Raw genomic sequence first — 21,041 nt, forward strand, 5'->3', positions numbered from 1 at the left:
CCAAACTAGCAAGATTTGTCGAGTGGTCGTTGCCTTCTCAGGAGAGTGAGTAATATAATTCAATTAGAATTGATGTAAAATGAAAAAATGCTGACAACTTCTTTATAAATTCTGAATTACTGCTTTAGGTTATTATGTATGTGTTTACCAGTAAATTTTCTTTATGTTGTATTTAGGTACTGTATTATTTATTTATTGATTAGTAATGCACTATTTATTTATTGAATAATAATGCATTATTTATGTATTTATTGATAATGTAGTATTTATGTATTAATTAGTAATATATAAATTCTAAATTACTGCTTTGGGTTAGTATGTGTTTATCAGTTAATTTTCTTCACATTGTATTTAGGTAATGTATTATTTATTTAATGTTTAGTAATGTATTTTTTTATTTAATAATAATGTATTATTTATGTATTCATTAATATTGTATTATTTATCTAATAATAAGTAATATACTAGAAATTCCACTGTCATACAGCCCACGACCAAAGTGATAGGTATATTGGAAAAAAAGAAAGGGTACAGATGGTTGAGAAATGCAATATTAGCAGTCGAATGGCACCGCAGCGCAACAGGATAACTGCAATGGTAGCTGTAATGTACTGGGTGTGGGTGTTATTATATACAACAAACAGCAATAATGAAAGGAAAATATGTTTATATTTTCCCCCTGCAATAGGAGAAATGCAATATTGGCCAATATTAAAAGTAAAATGCACTGATATTGTTAGAATAATCAATATTATAAATATAGTAATAATAGAAAACCAATGCACAATTCAGTTTACATTTCAAAACGTCATAGCTAACAATATCGAGAAGCTGTGGTATTTATATAGATTTAAAAAAAATTATTTAAAAAGTGTTTGGTCATGACAAACAGCAATAATGAAAGGAAAATATTATATGTCTATTATAATCTCTCCCCTGCAATAGGAGAAATGCAATATTGGCCAATATTAGAAGTAAAATGCACTGATATTATTAGAATAACCAATATTGTTAATATAGTAATACAGCAATAATAGAAAACCTACGAGCGTTCACGCGTCTGGAAGGTTTATGCAAAATGCAGCAAAATAAAAGCTGCTATAAAAGTGTTATAAAGCTGTAGGCCTAATCTGCTGTAATGTATGTAATTCAACAACAATAAAGAAATATGTCTATTATAACTATGAAATGCAAAATTAGAAGTAAAATGGCAAGCTACTGTGTACTATACACAGTTTGAAAGTTGGTTGTGTTGAATGTAGAATGGTTTTGATAGTGATCTCTAACAGAAAGCGAGTATTAGCATTTAAACATCTAAAGGTTTCATGCAAACTGCAGCAAAATAAAAAACATTCTTGTCATAAAGGGGCGTTGTAGTTTGGCCCTAGCTTGTACATAAGTTGTGAAGAATTTTGGCTAACTTTTTAAAAAATGAAACCTTCGGTGATTGGACAAAAAAACATAGGCTGATAAACTGTGTACCACAATTCCGTACCTATAAATCGGACAACGCCTCAAACGGTCTACGTTTATTACAGAAACCTTCGAATAAATTTGATTACAAGTAAACAATGCCATAGACTGGTGAAATGTGCACGTTATTTTTACGCGAAATGCACACGACTTAATCGTTCTATTCTCTGTCGCCCGCCGTTTCAATTTCATGTCTTAACTTTTATTAAACCAAGCTTTTCAAGCGTTTTGTGACAATTTTTGTTCTAATAAAACTGTCTATTTGTGTATAATCCGATCAGATGGGTAAGTTTTAAGAGAATTTTGAGAATATACAAATACTTGGTAACATATTTAAATAGGCCTATATGGGTTTTGTTTCGTTATTATACTTTAACTAATCTACACAACGATGGTTAAATTTATTGATGAAATTTTATTACAAGGGTTCGTCTCATTGTTGATGAATAATTTTCGTAAGTTGTATGCACATGCATCTATCATAAAAATTCCCCAACTTCGCATCAGCTCACTTGGTCGTGAGATTATTTATGTATTTATCGCTGATGTATTATATATGTGTTTATGGTGAAATGATATATATCATAGGCAAATTACCTGTATACCAGTCTATTAGTAAAAGTCAGAGCTTATTGGAAAGACAGGGACTGGTCGACCAGAAGGAGGGGTAGTAACTGCCAAAGCGCGATCAAAATCAGAATCCAGCTCGTGATGGTAGTGTATTTGTTTATTGCGCTCGCTTCCACTCTGGCTGTCTTTTGGCCGTCTCATGAGATCGCAATTACGAGCATTAAAATGTCATGTGCACTTAAATAATACCATTAAAACATCCTCCGTAAGCATGATTGACAGAATGAGTATTTTTCTTAAGTGAGTATTAATGGTCTAACTGTAGCTTTGGGACATACTGATAAGTATAGTTTAAAAAGATAACAAATGATTATTAACTAACAACTATTTACAGGGGTAAGGAGTGGCCAAAGCCGACTCCCTTGGAGTGGGTCAAACGCCTACTCCATGTAGAAGTCCTTGTACCTAGATAAAAGACTTCGCGATTAGCTCAAGGCTGACGCTCAGAAACAGCCGCAGGACCCCTGGCAGATGTCGGGAGTTGAGGCAGTATTTCAGGTGGGGTTTGGTGGGAGTCTGCAACATCACTGTTTTCTGTAGGAAAATACTGGGCACCAGCATTCCTAGCAGAAACTGTAGTCATGCGAGCATGATCAGGTTTCAAGTGAACACGGTTTCTCCAGACTATGGAGTGGCCATTATCTACAAGAAAAGACCTGGGAGAGCCATGATGATCTATGTTTACACCCGGAGACCATTCTGTTTTTGCATCAGTCCTTATGAGAGCAGTGGCACCAGGTTGCATTTCAGTTAGAGTCCATGCCTGGCGATCATAATATGCCTTTCTCATTTCTTGGTTAGCAGCTAAAGCGTTAGCTGGTTCAACAAATACGGGCTTGAGTAGCTCAGTTGTGATTGGTAGGTCACTTCTTATTGATCAGTCAAACAACAATTCTGCCGGACCAAGTGAACATCCTGTCACTGCCGGTTCTCGATATGACAGTTGTGACCAGTATACATCTTCACCCTCTTTTTCACACTTCTTTAATGGTTTTTTCATTGTCTGCACATAACGCTCAGCCATCCCATTGGACTTCGGATAGTGAAGACTTGAGGTGACAATGGTGAAAGACCATTTGGATGCAAATTTGCAAAGACTATATTATAGTCTTTGCTTTTATACTCCATGATGTCTATAGCAACTCTTTTTCCAATAAAGGCTAGGTATCTCATGTGACATGAGTGTCTCTTTCTGTTGGCATCCAGCAAATCTTGCATAAATGTGACAGCCAATAATCTCATTATTTATATCATTAGATATTTCAGGCCAAAAGAATGACTTTTCAGCACGTTCTCGGCCCTTCTCAATGCCCAGGTGTCCAGCATGAAGAGATTTTAACATTGATTTCCTCAGTGAGCTGGGAACCATCAAGCGTTCTTCAAAATAGAGAAAGCTATCTAGTTCATACATATCCGCTCTTATGTTACAATAAGGCTTTAGAAGTGTCGGAGGCTGAGTTCGCACTGCCCAGTTCCAGCCATCCCTTAGGGCAGTCCTTAACAGTAGCATTGCATCATCTTTAGCATAAGCATGCCTCATAGTGTCAATTGTGCCAGCATCAGCTTTCAAGCTAGGAACCATTACAATCTCTTTTTCAAGGTCAACTTGATCGTTAGTAATTCTTTGGAGATAAGCAAGCAACAGCGTGTCAGCATTATAAAGGTATTTTCCTGGAACACAGGTCAGCTCAGCTATATTGTATTGCTGAAATCTCAGTAATAATCTCTGTAGTCTAGGGGAAACTTTGTGAAGAGGTTTATTCATTATATGAACCAGAGGTGTGTGATCAGTTTGTGCATGTATCTTGCTTCCATATCGATAGCTTTGAAAGTGTTCACAGCAATACACAACAGCATGCAGTTCTTTGTCGATCTTGGGGTAAGTGCACCCAGTCTCAGTTAGACATCTTGATGCATAGGCAACAGGTTTACCCTCATATAGCAACACAGCTACAAGACCACTCTTTGAGGCATAAACCTGCAGAAGAGCATCCTTAGTTACATCAAAGTTCTGCAAGACTGGTTCAGACGTGAGTAGGCGTTTGATAATTCTGACGCTTTCCTGTTGCTTATTTGACCATGTCTATTGGCTATCAGTTCTCAATAGCACCCTCAGCGGTTCTATGCAGGTTGAAATGTTAAGTATATAAGCTCTGAGAAAATTTAGGGCACCAATCAACTTTTGCATTCCTTCTCGATCAGTAGGATCAGGCATGACATTAATTGCAGTCACTTTCTCGGGATCGGGTTGCAAACCATCTTTCAATACTGCATGGCCAAGATATGTATCGCATCTCAGACTGGTTGAATTGGATTTTCTGATGACTGATCTTTACATTGGCTGCTTTAGCTTTTTCAAGTAACCTATTAAGGTTATTATCATGCTCTTGTTGTGTCTTTCCATCTACAATAATGTCATTGAAATATACTTATACACCGGTCCAGTCTCCAAATATCTGTCCAACCTTCTTTTCAAAAACCTCAGCACTTGAATAGAGCCCAAATAAAAGCCTGTTAAAGCAGTATCGGCCAAATGGGGTGTTGAAAGTAGTCAGCAGACTACTCCCTCTTGCGAGTGCCACATGCCAGTATCCATGTTTCATGTCCATAATAGGGTAATGCTGCATTCTATTAAACCGGAAAGCAATGTCCTCCAGTGTTGGTATTCTGTGGTGTTCACGCTTTACAGCTCTTTTTAGATCTTTTGAATTCAAGCATATTCTCACAGAACCATTTTTCTTCTCTACACATACAAAGCTGCTGACACAGTTTGTTGGTTTGCCAACTTTTGAAATTACACCAGAAGCTTCCATACTATCCAGCTCCTTCTTCACACTATCCATCATGCTCAGAGGTTCACGACAAAGATGGTGCACAACAGGCTCTAATTTCTCAATGATGCATATTTCATGCTCTCCTTCTAGACATCCTATACCATTGAACACATCAGCGAACTCATCCAAGATTGCGGTATCACAAGTCACCTTATCTACATGTATACTACAGATCAATCCAAAAAGTTCAGGTGCTTTCAAACCTAAAATGGAGGGCAGGTTCTCATCAACTACTTCAAAGCGGAATTCATGGCTGATACTGTTATAGTTCACAGAAAGTTGTACCGCACCAACGTTGTTGATTTTCGAAAAGTTGTTTCCATAAAGTTTTACAGCAGTGGGTAAAAATTTAGCTTCCAGAGAGCAGATGGTGTTTAAGGTGATACACTTTGTTTCACTCCCCGTATCAATCTTGAATGGAATCTCCAAGACTTTCTGCTTGTGGCTTACATTCATAGACAAAATCCAAGATTTAACAGACTTCAGATTCCATTTATTTGGGATAGCTTTCACCGAGCCAATAAACAGACTATTCATCTGTCTCTCAGCATTGCTCTTTGGTTTGTGGCATACCTTTTCAAAATGATTTCTAGCCCACAGTTATTACATATCTCCCCATAGGCAGAGCATCGACCTTTAGCATGGCTATATTCACAATACTTGCACTTTTTGCGAGTTTGGGCTTTTAGGTATTATTAATAGCACCCGAGCCCCTTTGAACGGAATTAATGCAATTTTCAAGGGGTGCATTCTGTAAAGTATTTAAAGCTGTGTCACTGGTAGATAATCTGGACATTTCCTGTTTTGTGATTTCTGCAGCGCGTAGGTCATCCAAAGCATTCTGTAGGTTGATGGCCCGGTCCATAAAAAGACGTTCTTTCAGTTTTGTATCAAATAATCCAAATACAATACGGCATAGCAGCATTTGATCACGCAACATACTTAATTCACACTTGACAGCTTGTGTTTTCAATCGTTTAACAAATATGTCAATAGATTCGCCACCAGTTTGATTCATTGACCAAAATACATACCATTCATACAGCATGTTTCGTTTAGGGTTACAATTTGCCTCAAATTTTTCTAACACATCAGGTAATGTCTCTCCTTTTCCCAACTTCATACTTAAACTGACTAAATATCTTTGTAGCCTCCTCACCAGCCTGATTAGGCAGTATAGCTAATTGATGTTTGTTAATCAGAGCATTCTCAACTGAGTAACACCCTACGCGTCTTGCTTCAATACTAAATCAATTTCTAGCAAATAATTTTCAAGATAGCCATTTCCTCCAGTTGTCAGAAACATTTCCCTCAAAAGAGAGCTCTCCATGAGCTTTAAGGCCACTGCTCATCATGAAACTCCCAACCAGTCGCAGAAGCAAACTACAGAAACAAAAATCAGAAGCATAAAAAAAACAATTAACAGAGCAGGGTCTAAAAACTCCGGCTGCCACCATATAATAATATGTATCGTAGGCAAATTACATGTGTACCGGTATCGTAGCAAAAGTCAGAGCTTATCGGAAGGACAGGAATCGCCTGGGATAGGGGTACTAACCGCCAAAGCGTGATCAGAATCTCAATCCAGTTCGTGTTTGAAGTCTACTTGTGTATTCCGCGCGCTTTCACTACGGCTGTCTTTTGGCGGTCTCACGAGATCGTAATTACGAGCATTAAAGTGTAACATGCACTTAATTAATACCATTACATGGTAACAAATTATCTATTTGTAAATAAGGTATTATTTATGTATTTATTAATAATGTATTATTAATGTATTTATTAGTAATGTATTATTTAGGTATTTATTAGTCACATAGCATTTATGTATTTATTGGTAATATATTATTTTAGTATTTATCACTAATATATTTTTATGTATTTATTTATAATGCATTTTTTATGTATTTATTAGTAATTCAATAATTATGCATTATTAGTAACGTATCATTTACGCACTGATTAAAAGTATATCATTTTTTATTAGTATGATATTATTTATGGATTCATTATTAATGTGTTATTTATGTATTTATAAGTAATATATTATTCATGTTTTTATTAGTAATATATTATTCATGTATTCTTAGTAATTTATTATTTATTTATTAGTAACGTATTATCAATGTATTTTTTAGCAATATATTATTTATGTATTTATTAGTAAGGCATTATTCATGTATTTATTAGTAATTTATTATTTATGTACTTATTAATAATTTTTTATTTATCTTTTAATTAGTATAATATTATTCTTTTATTTATTAGTAATGTATTATTTATGTATTCATTAGTAGTATATTATTTATGTATTTATTAGTAATATATTATTTAGGTAGTTATTAGTAATATATTATTTATATATTAATTAATAATGTATTATTTATGTGTTTATTAGTGATGTATTAGTTATGCACTTATTAATAATATAGTATTTATGTATTTATTAGTAATATATTATTTTTGTACTTAGTAGTAACATATTATTTATGTATTTATTAAAAATTGATTATTTTTCCACTCATTACTAATATATTATTTAGGTATTTATTTGTAATATCTTATTTATGTTTTTGTTAGTAATGCATTAATTATGTATTTATTATTAATGTATTGTTAATGTATTATTAATGTATTTATTATTAATGTATTATTTATGTATATATTAGTAATGTATTATTTATGTATTTATTAGTAATGTGTTATTTATGTATATATTAGTAATGTATTATTTATGTATTATCAAAAGAAAATCTGGAAGAGGCAGAGTCTTTACTACTGCTCCAGAAGGTTCAGGTGTTGTTATAACAAATGGAATGGACCGACCATTCGCAAAAGGAGGTGCTTACTCAGGTTTTGAATTTGTTGCCAATGAAGAGCCAAAAAAGATACGTTTTGAATCACGTCTGCTGGAGATCTCAACTAATTCTCAGGGAGATGAGGTTTATGGCAAAACGCTCGATACTCTCTACATCGATGTAGGTAAATTTAACTTAATTTTAAATTTGAATAAAAATTATATGATCATGAAATTTGAGTATGCCTAATTGATTGAAACTCTGAAAGTTGGAAACTTGGACTGTGACCGTTTAATAATCTATCCTTTTTATGGCCTTTAAAAACGGACTATGATAAAGAACATTAATTATAAAGAAATTAAATGAAACAGTGTAAACTCATAAGTATTTTGTGTATTAACTACTATCAGCAAGTCATTTGCCAATGATGTGACTTAACATTCGGAATGATTTACTGTTAAAAGCTTCATAATTTCTTTTAATAATTAATGTTATATTCTGATAATAAATAATCATCAAGAGTTTGAAAAATATTAAATGTATACTATAATCATTTGCATAAAAAGTGTTACGTTTTTGCAAATTAGTAAGTTGTCATTTAAGATGTTACTAAAATAATATTTAAAAGAAGTAAGTTCCCAGGTGCTTCACAAAAACGAATTAGAAATCTCCCATTTTTAATAAACAAAAACTTAGCTAAATTTTATCACAGAAACCACTTTGGTATGAACTAAGAAAAAAACACTATTTTATATAAATGTTTTTTTATTAAACATTTTCTGAAAACACATTTGCATCATAAGATGGAACATTTTTATTTGAAACAATGAATAATGGATGCTTTGTACTTTGGGTCTATCAACACTGAGGCTAAGTCAAGACTAAGGACAACTTATATATTGAATAATTTTATAACTTTAGATAAAAGAGCTCACAAACTATCATCATACCCACTTACATGTAGTTACTGATTGTTGAAGTTTTTTCAATGATTTTAGTTGCTGGAAAGTTTATATTCAAGTTTACCAACAAGGATTTCTAATAAAAAGCCTACTGTGGCCAACTCCTATTGCTAATTTCATTCCAGGAGCCATGTTTCAATAATAATGTATTGTTTCATTATTTCATTTTATCATTTGAGTAACTTTGAATGATTAGTATAATATTATGTGATTATTAAAAAATCCTTTTTCACAAGTTGCAAAATAATTTGTACCAAAACTAAGTGTAAAACAAATATTTTTGTAAAAAAAATTGAACTACTGTCAGAAAATGATTAATAAAAATTACCTAAGATATGGGCGTGTGATGGATGTGTTACAGTAGTGTATATGCACAGGCAACAGCAGTGAATCTTGTCAATTTTGTAGTTTAATTGTTTTTTGTGTAATTAATTTATTTAATAATAAAATTATCCTTAACAACCACTCTGAGTTTAACAACTGCTGAATTGTATACAGCAATAATATTGTTGATAAGATGGAGAGAAAATGTATATGATACTGTTTAATCGCAAAGCATGATGTTTCATATAAGGCGCAGTTTTGAAATGCACTTTGTGTTTTGTGGATGCTGCAGTTAACTTTTAAAGAGCTGAATATGTTTATAAACAAAAATTGTTAAATTTTAAAAAATAGTGAAATGATTTAGAATATGAACTAGTGCAAATTTATGAAGCAATCTATAAGATATATATAAATCTATAAGCAATATAGATCAATCAAAAACAGTAAAGCACATGGCACAGAGTGTTGTGACTATAATCGCTTGTTTGCTTAAAGCAAAACACATTTTGGGTTAACTATTTCAGGGGTACATCGAATTGTTGGAAAGAATTACATTTAATGTATTAGCAGTGTATAAATCTTCAACAGATCAAAATGTGTTGCTGACGAAGCTATTTAATCTGAGCTTGTGGTCTAGCCATATCAGCTAACATTGGGAAATTTCCAAAATTTCTTAGGTACAAGCTTTGAGTTATATTAGCCTTTTTAGGACTACTTCCTACTAGGTTTATCGATAAAGGATTTTCCAAAAAATTCCTCACTTTCTTTTTGAGCCACTTTGAGTTGCTTTTATTAGTTAAATGCTTGTATATAATTTAAAATTATTATAAAAGTCTAATAGCTGTTGCTTAAAAACTTATAAATTTGTGAAAGATTTGTTTTTCGAATTTTTTTGTAAAATTTTTTAGCAAAAAATAGACAACTGAGAAATTATCTAATAAAATAAAAATTGCAAATATAAAAATTACAATAATCTGATTTTTACAAATAATAACGTTCATTGAAACTGTTCATAATAAACACATGCATAATAAATTGCAGCAAATCTGCTTTGAGCATGACAAAAGTTACTTTCATAAATAAATGCCAAAAATGTATTAAATTGCAAGTCGTCTCTTAATCTCTTGTCGTTGGTGAAAAGGGGAAATTGGGAGATGATAGAAAAGTCTTGTTTACTTCTACAGATCTGAATTTTTACAGTTCATATTGAAAAACAATCTGTTTTACACTCAGTTTTTTAGAAATTCTAGCAAAACTAACTGACAGCAAATACATGTAGCTTGCTTTCAAATAAAACACTACATTTTTTATTGAGATGACCTTTTAGATTATTCAAATGGAAATTTTTCATTTTTTCCAACTCGTTGCAACTGATAACACTTTCGTATGGCAAGTTAGACCTAATGGGTCTGCAAAACATTAGCTCGCTGATGGCAGTGATGTGGTCCAATAAGCTGTTAATTCGACTTACTGAGCTGCTGTTTTCCTCCACAGTCACTTTACAAGTTTTGTTGCAATTTCAGTCCATCATATGAACAAAGATTTTTAGATGGCTCATGGTCAAAGTGAATGCGTATTAATTTCTAAAAAATTGCATCATCCATAAAGTTCCAACTTGTGGTACAAGTGTAAAAATTACAGACCACAAAGTTTTAAAGTATTTTATTTGAATTATATTTCAGTAAAAAGGCATTTTTTGTAATTGTGGTATTCATTTAATTTAGGTAGATGTTAAAGCTGAGCCAAGACCGACTACAAGAGACAAATTTCCTGAGATACAGTATGTACAGACCGGATCATTTGTTCGTCTGGTGTGTGCAGCTCCAAACTCCGACAAAACCACTTTTTATATCGGTGGTGTTGAAGTGCAAAAAGGTGAGCATTTAAATTTATTCCACTTCATTTGTTTATACTTTGAAAGAGACATAATTTTTTATTATCTTTACTTTTAGAGCCAAATGTTTTATGACTAGATTCATAGTTTTAGACTATGATACAGGAGTAGATAACTTTAGTAAATAAACTTGATACAGCTAAAAGTATAAAAATCTACTTCTTTAAAGTATAATTGCTATATATAAATTTCAGTGTTTGTCTACTGTCATTCATCTGCTTAGTTATAGAAGTATAGTTTTGAGGAACATTATGCCCATTTTGCTCAAAACATTACTTCAGGGCTTTAAGGTCTGAAGGCCAGCAGGCTAACCCCTACACTAAGACGCTCCTACCGTGCTATGAATAGTATTGCACAGGCTTATGCATCGCTTGCAAAATGATAACAATGTATTAAGTTCGTGATTGCATTATATACTGTTACACGTATTGTAATGCTGGCTCTAGACAAAGGAAATGGTTCTTACTATAGGAAAGCAGAGTTTTACTAGCTTAAGTTACTCAAATTCATTGTGTCATTATTATATCACCAGTTCAATGTTAAACATTTACTTAGCTTATTATATAACATTATTTATTTGTTTCTGAATGGATGGGAATATTGCATCAGTGATTATAAAAAATATTTATTGATAAAAATAATAACCTTCAACAAAAAATAATGAAAATAATTCACTACACTGCAATTGAAGCAATTTTAAAATTACTGTTTTTAACAGGGCATCAAATTTTAAGCGTTTAATTCTAAATAGCAAAATGTTTGTTAAGTCATGAGCTCCTACTGACCATTACTTGACAAATTTACAAGATACCATGGCAGGTTTCTATCCTAGATTTCAAAATTGCCTTACAGAATTCAAAATGTGCAATAAAACTAAAGGGTGAAAAATAACATATTTCAAGAAAATTCTGAAGATCCTTTGCTTATGCATATTAACTAAATTGAGACTGCTTTATATTCTTTACAACATAGGTAGAATCGTAGCCAAAAACAAACAGTTTTTATACAAAATGACAACCACCTATGATTTTCAAAAACTAACTAAAATCTTTAAAAAATATCACAGTTTACACAAAGTACAATATACAAAGGACTACAGCTTATATATAAACCAAGTAATGCAAATGATTCGGTCACAAAAAAACATAACTCACAATATGGTAACAACAGTAGAAACATAGCTCACAATATGGTAACAACAGTATAAACATAACTCACAATATAGTAACAACAGTATAAAACATAGCTCACAATATGGTAACAACAGTTAAAACATAATTCACAATAATTATGGTAACAACAGTAAAACAAATTAACAATATGGTAACAACAGTATAAAACATAACTCACAATATGGTAACAACAGTAAAAACATAACTCAGAATATGGTAACAACAGTAAAAACATAACTCACAATAATTATGGTAACAACAGTAAATCAAACTCACAATATGGTAACAACAATATAAAACATAACTCACAATATGGTAACAACAGTAAAAACATAACTCAGAATATGGTAATAACAGTAAAAACATAACTTACAATATGGTAACAACAGTATAAAACATAACTCAGAATATGGTAACAACAGTAAAAACATAACTCACAATAATTATGGTAACAACAGTAAAACAAACTCACAATATGGTAACAACAGTATAAACATAACTCACAATATGGTAACAACAGTATAAAACATAGCTCACAATATGGTAACAACAGTTAAAACATAACTCACAATAATTATGGTAACAACAGTAAAACAAACTAACAATATGGTAACAACAGTAAAAACATAACTCACAATAATGATGGTAACAACAGTAAAACAAACTCACAATATGGTAACAACAGTATAAAACATAACTCACAATATGGTAACAACAGTATAAAACATAACTCACAATTTGGTAACAACAGTATAAAACATAACTCACAATATGATAACAACAGTATAAAACAAACTCACAATATGGTAACAAAAGTAAAAATCGAAGGAATGAGCTAAGCGGTAAAATCTGAAAACCAAAGTTACATTAGCTGGATAAATTTACTAAACCAATATATTTATCGCAGACCAAATTTTGAAGAAAAAATGCTGAGATTAAGATGAGTGCTGTTTTACCTTTTGCAGTCAATAATAGTATCAAACGGTTGGCTTTTTAAGAATAGACATGTTAAGTCCTATGATAAGCATGTTAACCACAAAGCTAAGTCGACATAATCATTTCCATCATTCTTACCATGCCCTTTTTATGTGTATCAGCTTTATTCTTATGTTTTACCATTACAGTAGACGCTCCTATAACCTAAATAATCTATTCCAGGAATGTTTACGCTATAAAGAATTTATGTTATAATACCATTAAAATACATGTAAATTGCCTAATATTTTCCAAAATTTTTTCAAACTCACCATTTTGTTTATGCAGAGAAAGCAAAAGGTTTACTTAACTCTTTTACTTTGTGGGCTGTACCGAATCTGAAGAATTGTCGGTTTGTATAAACAACTTTTTCCTTTGTATGACCAATCTCACTGGTTTTATAGACCACAATTGTAAATTTACAATAAGTTGATAAAAAGTACACATTTTCAACGTTCATTTACAGCAATTCGCATATTTTTCTAAGAGGCAAAGTTTATTCTGCAAAGTAAAGCAACTAAAAATATTTGGTACGCCTACTATAAGGCAAAACAACAAAATACTTTTACCATAAAAAGCAGCTTTACCTGTTCGTCATCTATTTGTATTTAGAGGTCATGGTTATGATAAAAGATAATCTTTGACGATACTCCAGTTTGTGGCATGAAAATGGGTGGACCAACGCTGGAACACCTATAATTACCGATTGCCTCTGTATTCATGAGCAAATGAGCAACTATCCTGTTCGCTTTTTTGTGGCAAGTTAAACGATCTATTATGACAAATTAGGTTGTCTCGAAAGTTGTATATAATAAATAGTACGCCAATTGCTAAGCGATGTTTCTTCCGCAAATGCAGAAAAACAAGCTAACATTCGAATCGATGTTGAAAACTCGCCCGACTTGACACTTTATGTTATATGGAATTTTTTTACGTTTTCATAAGCAAAAACCTCACATAGTTTTTTTACCTTACCTAGAATTTACATTATAAGAGCGTCTGCTGTGATTAAAATTACTATTTGCATTTGATTTTTTACGCTTTTTTGAAGGTAATATTATTTACCAATACCAATTGTCCAATTTTTATATGTATTTCAAATGTGCCTTCACACTCCTATATCTGGTTTTGTGAGGCTGTGTAAACTATATGCTTTTTTGTGAACGAATGTATTATCTGGAGTAAGAGTTGTCTATGCAGTATCTTTTCATTCGGTCAGACAAGCGAAGTCTGATATCTATTTTCTTGCTTGTACCAGCGTCGAGAGGTAGCAGCATCTTCCATCAGAACTTTGAATACAACGAGCTTCTGCTGTAACAGTAACCTTTTTTTATACACACACTTCCATGTACTCATTGCTTATTTGCTCTCCTAATTCATTTGAACTGCACAGAAATAATTTTCCAATGATACAACGTTTAAAAGCTAGAATGGTAACTGTTGTTATTTGTTAAACAAAAAATTTCTACGCAAATATTTTTTATCACTCGAGTATTGCCAGCCATTTAGTTATTTTGGTATATTTGTATGTATTTGTAGGATCTCACCATCATGTGAGCTATGTGGGACTGACTACCTTGGATATAAAAAACATTGCCAGAAACAACACCTGTTCAATTCTCTGCAAATTAGAGAATTCCATGGACACTATATATTTATCATCCTCGCTGAATGTTTATGGTGCGTACATACTAATCTGTGGCTAATAAGTTGATAAATCTTTGGCACTACCTTAAATATTATTTTTTTGGTCAGCAGTGGAAATAGACAAATATCTTTAAAAAATTAATGGTGAATGAATCTCCTAAAAGCTGGCTTTGGCATTGTAAGATAGATTTAAAATAAACTTATAGGTCAATTTTGAAAGTTTTCGTTAAGTTGAGTATTTCTCTGAAAATCTTGATTATTTGTTTTTATTTTCAATCCTCTGGTAATTTCTTGGTTTAACAAAAACACTGTTTGAGTGCATTTGTCTCTTGACTACCGATTTTTACCATCGACTAATGGTGGAAACTATTTGCTCACCGTCAAAAATTCGGCTCACATATCTCAAACAACTGCTTTCATAGCCATATGTTTGTTGACCTCCAAAAAGCAATGGTAATTTGCTGTGATAAGTGAAGCTTGTTGTGGCATACTGTAACAAGTTGTCACCAAATAGCTGCTAACAAATGTTTGCCCTTCGTATTGCATTATTTATAAACCAATCAAAATACAATATCGAAAAGGAAAATATTATATACAATACATAGAAAAATGTCTAAACAAATGGTTCTGTACAATTGGTGTCTAGATGATCACTAACCTCTTTTCTCAGCTGCTAAATAGTTTTTTCAAGGTTGTTGGATTAAAATTTAGAGTTTTTTATATGTTTGTTGATATATTTTTGAAAAGTTTTATGCGGCAGTACACATTAGTTCAGAGGTTTTTATCTGATGGGGTGCGGCTGAAAATGGGACCAGGTGTTCCATCAGGTGCTCCTCTTCATTTGTGATTTTGGTCTTCTTATATAGCTGTCATTGTTAGAGAGGCTCCACCTATTTGTGTGTGGTTCCTTGTTGGTGTCCTAGCCAATTCGAGCCAAGTTGGGCCAAGCTGAGTGGGCCCGGGCCAGGTCAGGCCAGACTGAGCTGGGTCAATAGGTTGGCTCAGACACATACCTAAAACACTTTCTTCAATCCTAATTTTGGTAGGAGAGCCTCAAGAGGTAAACAGCTACTACTTTGCAATTTTTATCGCCTTTTTGACGTAAAAATGTAGCCACATGCCCTTTTTCAACATCTTGCAGCTATCATTTTTAAAAGTAATGCAGTTTTTATCAAAAATAAATGTTCCAACTTTATGATAGACAAACTTTCCAAACTTTATACATGACTACTTGATACAGACTTTATACATATAAACCATGAGATGTGCAGAAAGTTTGTTGGAACAAAAAATAATTTGCAATTAAAAAAAAAACTTTGAGACTGGAGCATCCCAAATTTTTACAAGTTTGCTATAGTGCTCTAATATTATATTTGATTTCAAACGTCACTAAGCAAAATAAATTAATATAGCTTAGCTTTAGCTTTCTAATAAAACTAAAACATAACACAAACTCAATTGAATTGGTATAAATTTATATTAAGACTAGCTGTGCTACCCGGTGTTGCCCGAGTCATAAAAAAGTCTTTGGACCGATAATTGATTTTTATTTAACATATAAAACAGCGTTTGCCATTCTACTTTTCAAACTACATATAATGAGAGAAGTGCTTTTTGTAGTTGAAATAAATTAAAAGAGAAAATAAAAACAATAGTAAAAGTTTTCGAACTTTGTCAAACAACTGTAACTGTCAAACTTTATATCATGAAGAAATGATTTTGTTCAGGACAGGTTATTTTTCTTTGGAGGCATAAGATCATGTGCTGCTTCTGAGAATACATGTATGCCTATTTGATAAATTTATAAAAAATATCACAGAATGTGGAAGTATTTTGTAGCCTAGTTGAAATTTTATTACAACAACATCTGCCAAAAATTGTGGAACGAAAACCTAATTAATAATGCATTAATAATGAAGATAGAAAACTGAGTAATAACAACAGTGATAGAAAAAGGAATAATGTTCAAACTTCAAAAGCAATACTCAAGCTATGTTGAAAAAAATGCAAGTTGAAGTAAAAATGATAATGCAACAAACTTTACAAATTAATGTTATAAACTTCCAAACTTATAAGAAATTTATAAAAGTAATAAGATAGTGTAAATGTATCTATATATTTTTTCAAGTAGGTAAATATATGTAAAAGCAAAAGAGTGAGGAATAAACGATACTTGTATTCTTACACAATAAATCTTACAGTAAACTTTACAGATAATCTATCAAATAATAATACAGTAATCTTAAAAACTATTAATTGGTTACAAATTAAAAATCAGTAATTTGTTAGGTCTAGAAAGAAAGACGTAAAAGCTAATACAAAAAGTGAGCACTGATAGAAACTTTTGTGAGTTGCCTGTTTAACGAATGCAACATTTGTCTGCTGAAAAAAGGAAATTGCCTGTGTTAATATACTGTATCACTATTAAAATTAACATTAAATAACATATTGAATAGTATTCATACAAACAAACATGTTTTAGTTTGAACATGACAAAAATGACATGAAAAAAATTTTTAAACAAGCATAATCTTTGTTTGTATTTGATGATCGTAGAACGCAAAGTACCAAACTAGAATAAAGAAGCATAATGTAGCTGGAAAAAGTCTTCTGAGCAGCTGGAATAAATTAGTAGCCAACTAAATGTAGATGTAAAATAACTAGCAAGTGTGTCAACTACAAAATTTTGATGCAATGTATATATGTTGGTAACATATATAATCAGTACAAAAATATTAAAATTAAATAAGAATAAGAGATACATTATTAGCTTTATCAAAAAAAGATGAAGAAGCATCGCGTTGCATATACTTAGGTTCCAAAATATTTAAATATAATTGCTAGCGTGAGAAGAATTGTCCTTGACCCAGATATAGTAATTGAACCTTACAAAAAATATTTTTTCAACAGGGACATCGTAATGTGTGGCAGTTTTGGTAAAATAATCACTGAGTGCTATAGCTATAGCCGGTATGACAGACACACATACTTTGGGAAATGCATGTATATACGTGTATATGGATTAAATATATTTGTTTCATTTGTGCTACTTTTGCCCATTTAAAATTTTTAAATTTATTTAATTGCAGATCCTCCAAAGCTGAGTCAGTATCCACCAAAGAAAAATAACTTTATTGACATAAACACCGTTTCTGATCGATCCTCAATACTGCTGAACTGCTCTGCCAAACTAGACCCAAAAGTCATTATTGTATCAATGTTTTGGAAATCAGACAGAACCGAGCTGGAAGAACTGGAAATTAAGGCAGAAGATGGAAATGAAATTAAGGTAGCGAATAGTTATATAGCCTAATTGCTCATTTTGATGCAAAGCCACCAGTTTGTTGCTAGATCCTGTAAGGGTTTTTACTGCTATGCTGTCACCTGTCAGAACAAATTTTGTACAAAAATTATTTTAACAGCAAAAAGATTGTTTAATGACAATAATTTTTTGGTCTAAATTGCCAAAATCAGAACAGCATCGGTAAAGCAATTTTTAATTTGAATTAATTTAGTTAATCAATTTTAAATTTGAGCATTTCATCACAGTCGTCTCCTTATTGACATTTTAGAATTCCAATAAGAACTATTTTTGCATCAAATTGAAAAAAGTGTTATTCAATTTGAACCACATTTTTATTTAGTAGATAGATTTCAAAGTTTTAAGTTAAATGTTAACTTGGCTCTTTGCTCCCACAAGAGGATTGTTTGCTGAATGATTTTTGTCAAGTTTTGTGATACACCAAAAATATGCATTACATAAAGTTGTCAGCTTTACATCTATGAATTTTAGAAACTTTACTAAACTTTACATTTACTGACCTTAGAAATTCATAGATCAAATGTATGAGAAAATTTATGGCAGAGACTGATTAGAGCTCTAGACTAAGTAGGTATTGTCTAACGGTCAGTATTGATTCCACACAGTTAGAAATCTAGATTACATATGTATAACGACTGCTTTTTATAGCCATGTTTCTTGACCCCCAACCAGCAATAGTAACTTGCTGTAATAAATAATGCTCGCTGTGACATACTGTAACAAGTTGTTACAAATTAACTGCTAACAAATTTTGGCCCTTTGTATTGCATACTTGGTTAAACAAATCAAAATACGATATAAAATAGGAAAAAATTATATGCACAGAAAAATGTAAAAATAAATGATTTTGTACAATTGGTGTCTGGTGGATCACTCTATACTGAAACTATTGTAAACAAAGTGCTATCTTATTATGTTTGTTTTTAATATTTTGTAATATTAACTAATTATTCTTTCCTTTCACTGGACTGTATTTCAAAAGTACAGCCTGATAAAAAGAAATAAAACATTTTAAAACTTACGGTACCTGGCAGCTAATTACAAATAATTTTTTAAACTATTTATACATATATACTGCGTGTAAAATATTTGAAATTTGAACAGTGAGTTTGCTTCATGATGTCGTTTACCAGGTTCCTTTGTTTGAAATATTTTTGGCACATCTCCGATTGCAATCATAGTTTTTGTAAGTGCGAGCATACAATCAGCTATCTTAGATGAGGTTTTTCCTTACTCCATCTTCTCTGTCAGAAGGCGGAGAAAGGAAATGCCTTTCAAATCTGAAAACCTGGAAGCAAGCCACAAACCTGGAAGCAAGCCTAGAGCTGGCAAAGCTCCAGCCTCTTTTTACAGGCCTGCTGGTCCTGTAAGTGCTGCCCCGTAGCTGACTAGTCATGTTTTTGGCCAGGCTAGTCCCTTTTTTACTCAACCCATTAAGGATTGATCATATTTTTCTTGGCCAGCTAGACAAAGCCGACTTTTCCTTGGGGCTGGCCGATTGACCGTGTTGTCAATCGGCGAGTTGGTCAGGCACCGTCCTCCAAAAATTGTCAAAGCATTTTCACACTTTAAAGTTTTGCTCCATTTGCATAAAAAATGTTAATACAGCGAGTTGTATTTCATGTACTATTAAACAAAAAAGTGGAAAATTGTATTAAGGCTAATTAAAAAACAGAAAAAATTGTTATCGTGTAAACTAACAACTTATCGTAACTTCCAAAGTAGGTACTAACAGCAATGTTTAAAGTGAATAAAGTTTGGAAGCTGATTTAGTCACCATTGAAAATTTGTTACCCATTATTCATTTAGTCTGTTTTAACAAAATATAATATCTTATAGGATACATGAACAATATAGAAAATTTTCTACTGAAATTTTGAAAGTTTTGAAATATGTTATTTTATTATCATTTGCATTATGTAAGCTTGTCCATTTTTTATTATAACTATGTAGAAAGTTGTGCTGGGAAAGTATAACAAAGAGACTGGAATAATATCAGGAGAGATCATTTTGCAAGTTACCGACCAGAACATAGATGATATGCTAAACACCCGATGGTGGTGTGTAATCGAGTCCTACTTTCATGCCGATCCAACTCCTAAAGCAGTTAGTTCAAAACCCGTGAGAATAATTTCAACAAGTGAGTAACACCAACTAGCGATAGGGATCGCTATAGTTATAATTTTGTCAGTTGTCGGCTTTTTAGTAAATAAACAAGAAAGATTAGCCAGTGTCGTTAGGAACTTGACAAAGATTTATGTATTCAGTTTTACATTGGTATGAAGTAGTGATTATAAATAACGTTTATTTAATTTAAGCAAAAAGTTCTCTGAATTTACTACAAATTTGCAAAAAAATTATTTTTAAAGTTTCAAGTTTAAAAACAAATAAATTTTCAGTAATAAAGTCAGCCACATAAATCACTATACAGCAAAAGCGTTCTTATTCATTCACAGATCCTTTTTTTATCAACAAAGGCAAATGGAAAATGGCTAAACATGCAACAAACTTTTATTAACAGCTATCAAAACTTTGACATTTGAAAAAAAAATCATTTATATTAAAACATGATTGAAACTAGAGAGCCAAGCTCCTGATTAAATAACGCTGGGACTTTTTAGCAATATCAAAGCCAAGCACAAAAACTTGGCTGCAGTGCAGAAAAATTCTAGCATTTCAGAATTTCTATAAAAATTATTTCATAGAAATAATTTTTTTAACTATTTTACTCTTTGTTCTTAAAATTCCTGTTTTAAAATAAAATCCTAATGAAATTAAATAAAAAACTTTCAGAACAGTCCAAATTCAATTTTAGATCAAGTTTTGATAACAAAAAGTTGAAAAACAGTTTGCTCAAACCCTCGACCAGTTTACAACTGCTACTTTGAAAAATAGCATTAACTTTTTGAAAAATAAAAAAATATTTAGTTGAACACTTGTTATTATTTTTATGTTAAAGCTTGGGTAAAAGAACGGCAGCTATATAAAATCGGCACTCAGAATTTTTTAC

The sequence above is a fragment of the Watersipora subatra genome, chromosome 4 (genome assembly GCF_963576615.1).
Source record: "Watersipora subatra chromosome 4, tzWatSuba1.1, whole genome shotgun sequence".
Classification (NCBI taxonomy): Eukaryota; Metazoa; Bryozoa; class Gymnolaemata; order Cheilostomatida; family Watersiporidae; genus Watersipora; species Watersipora subatra.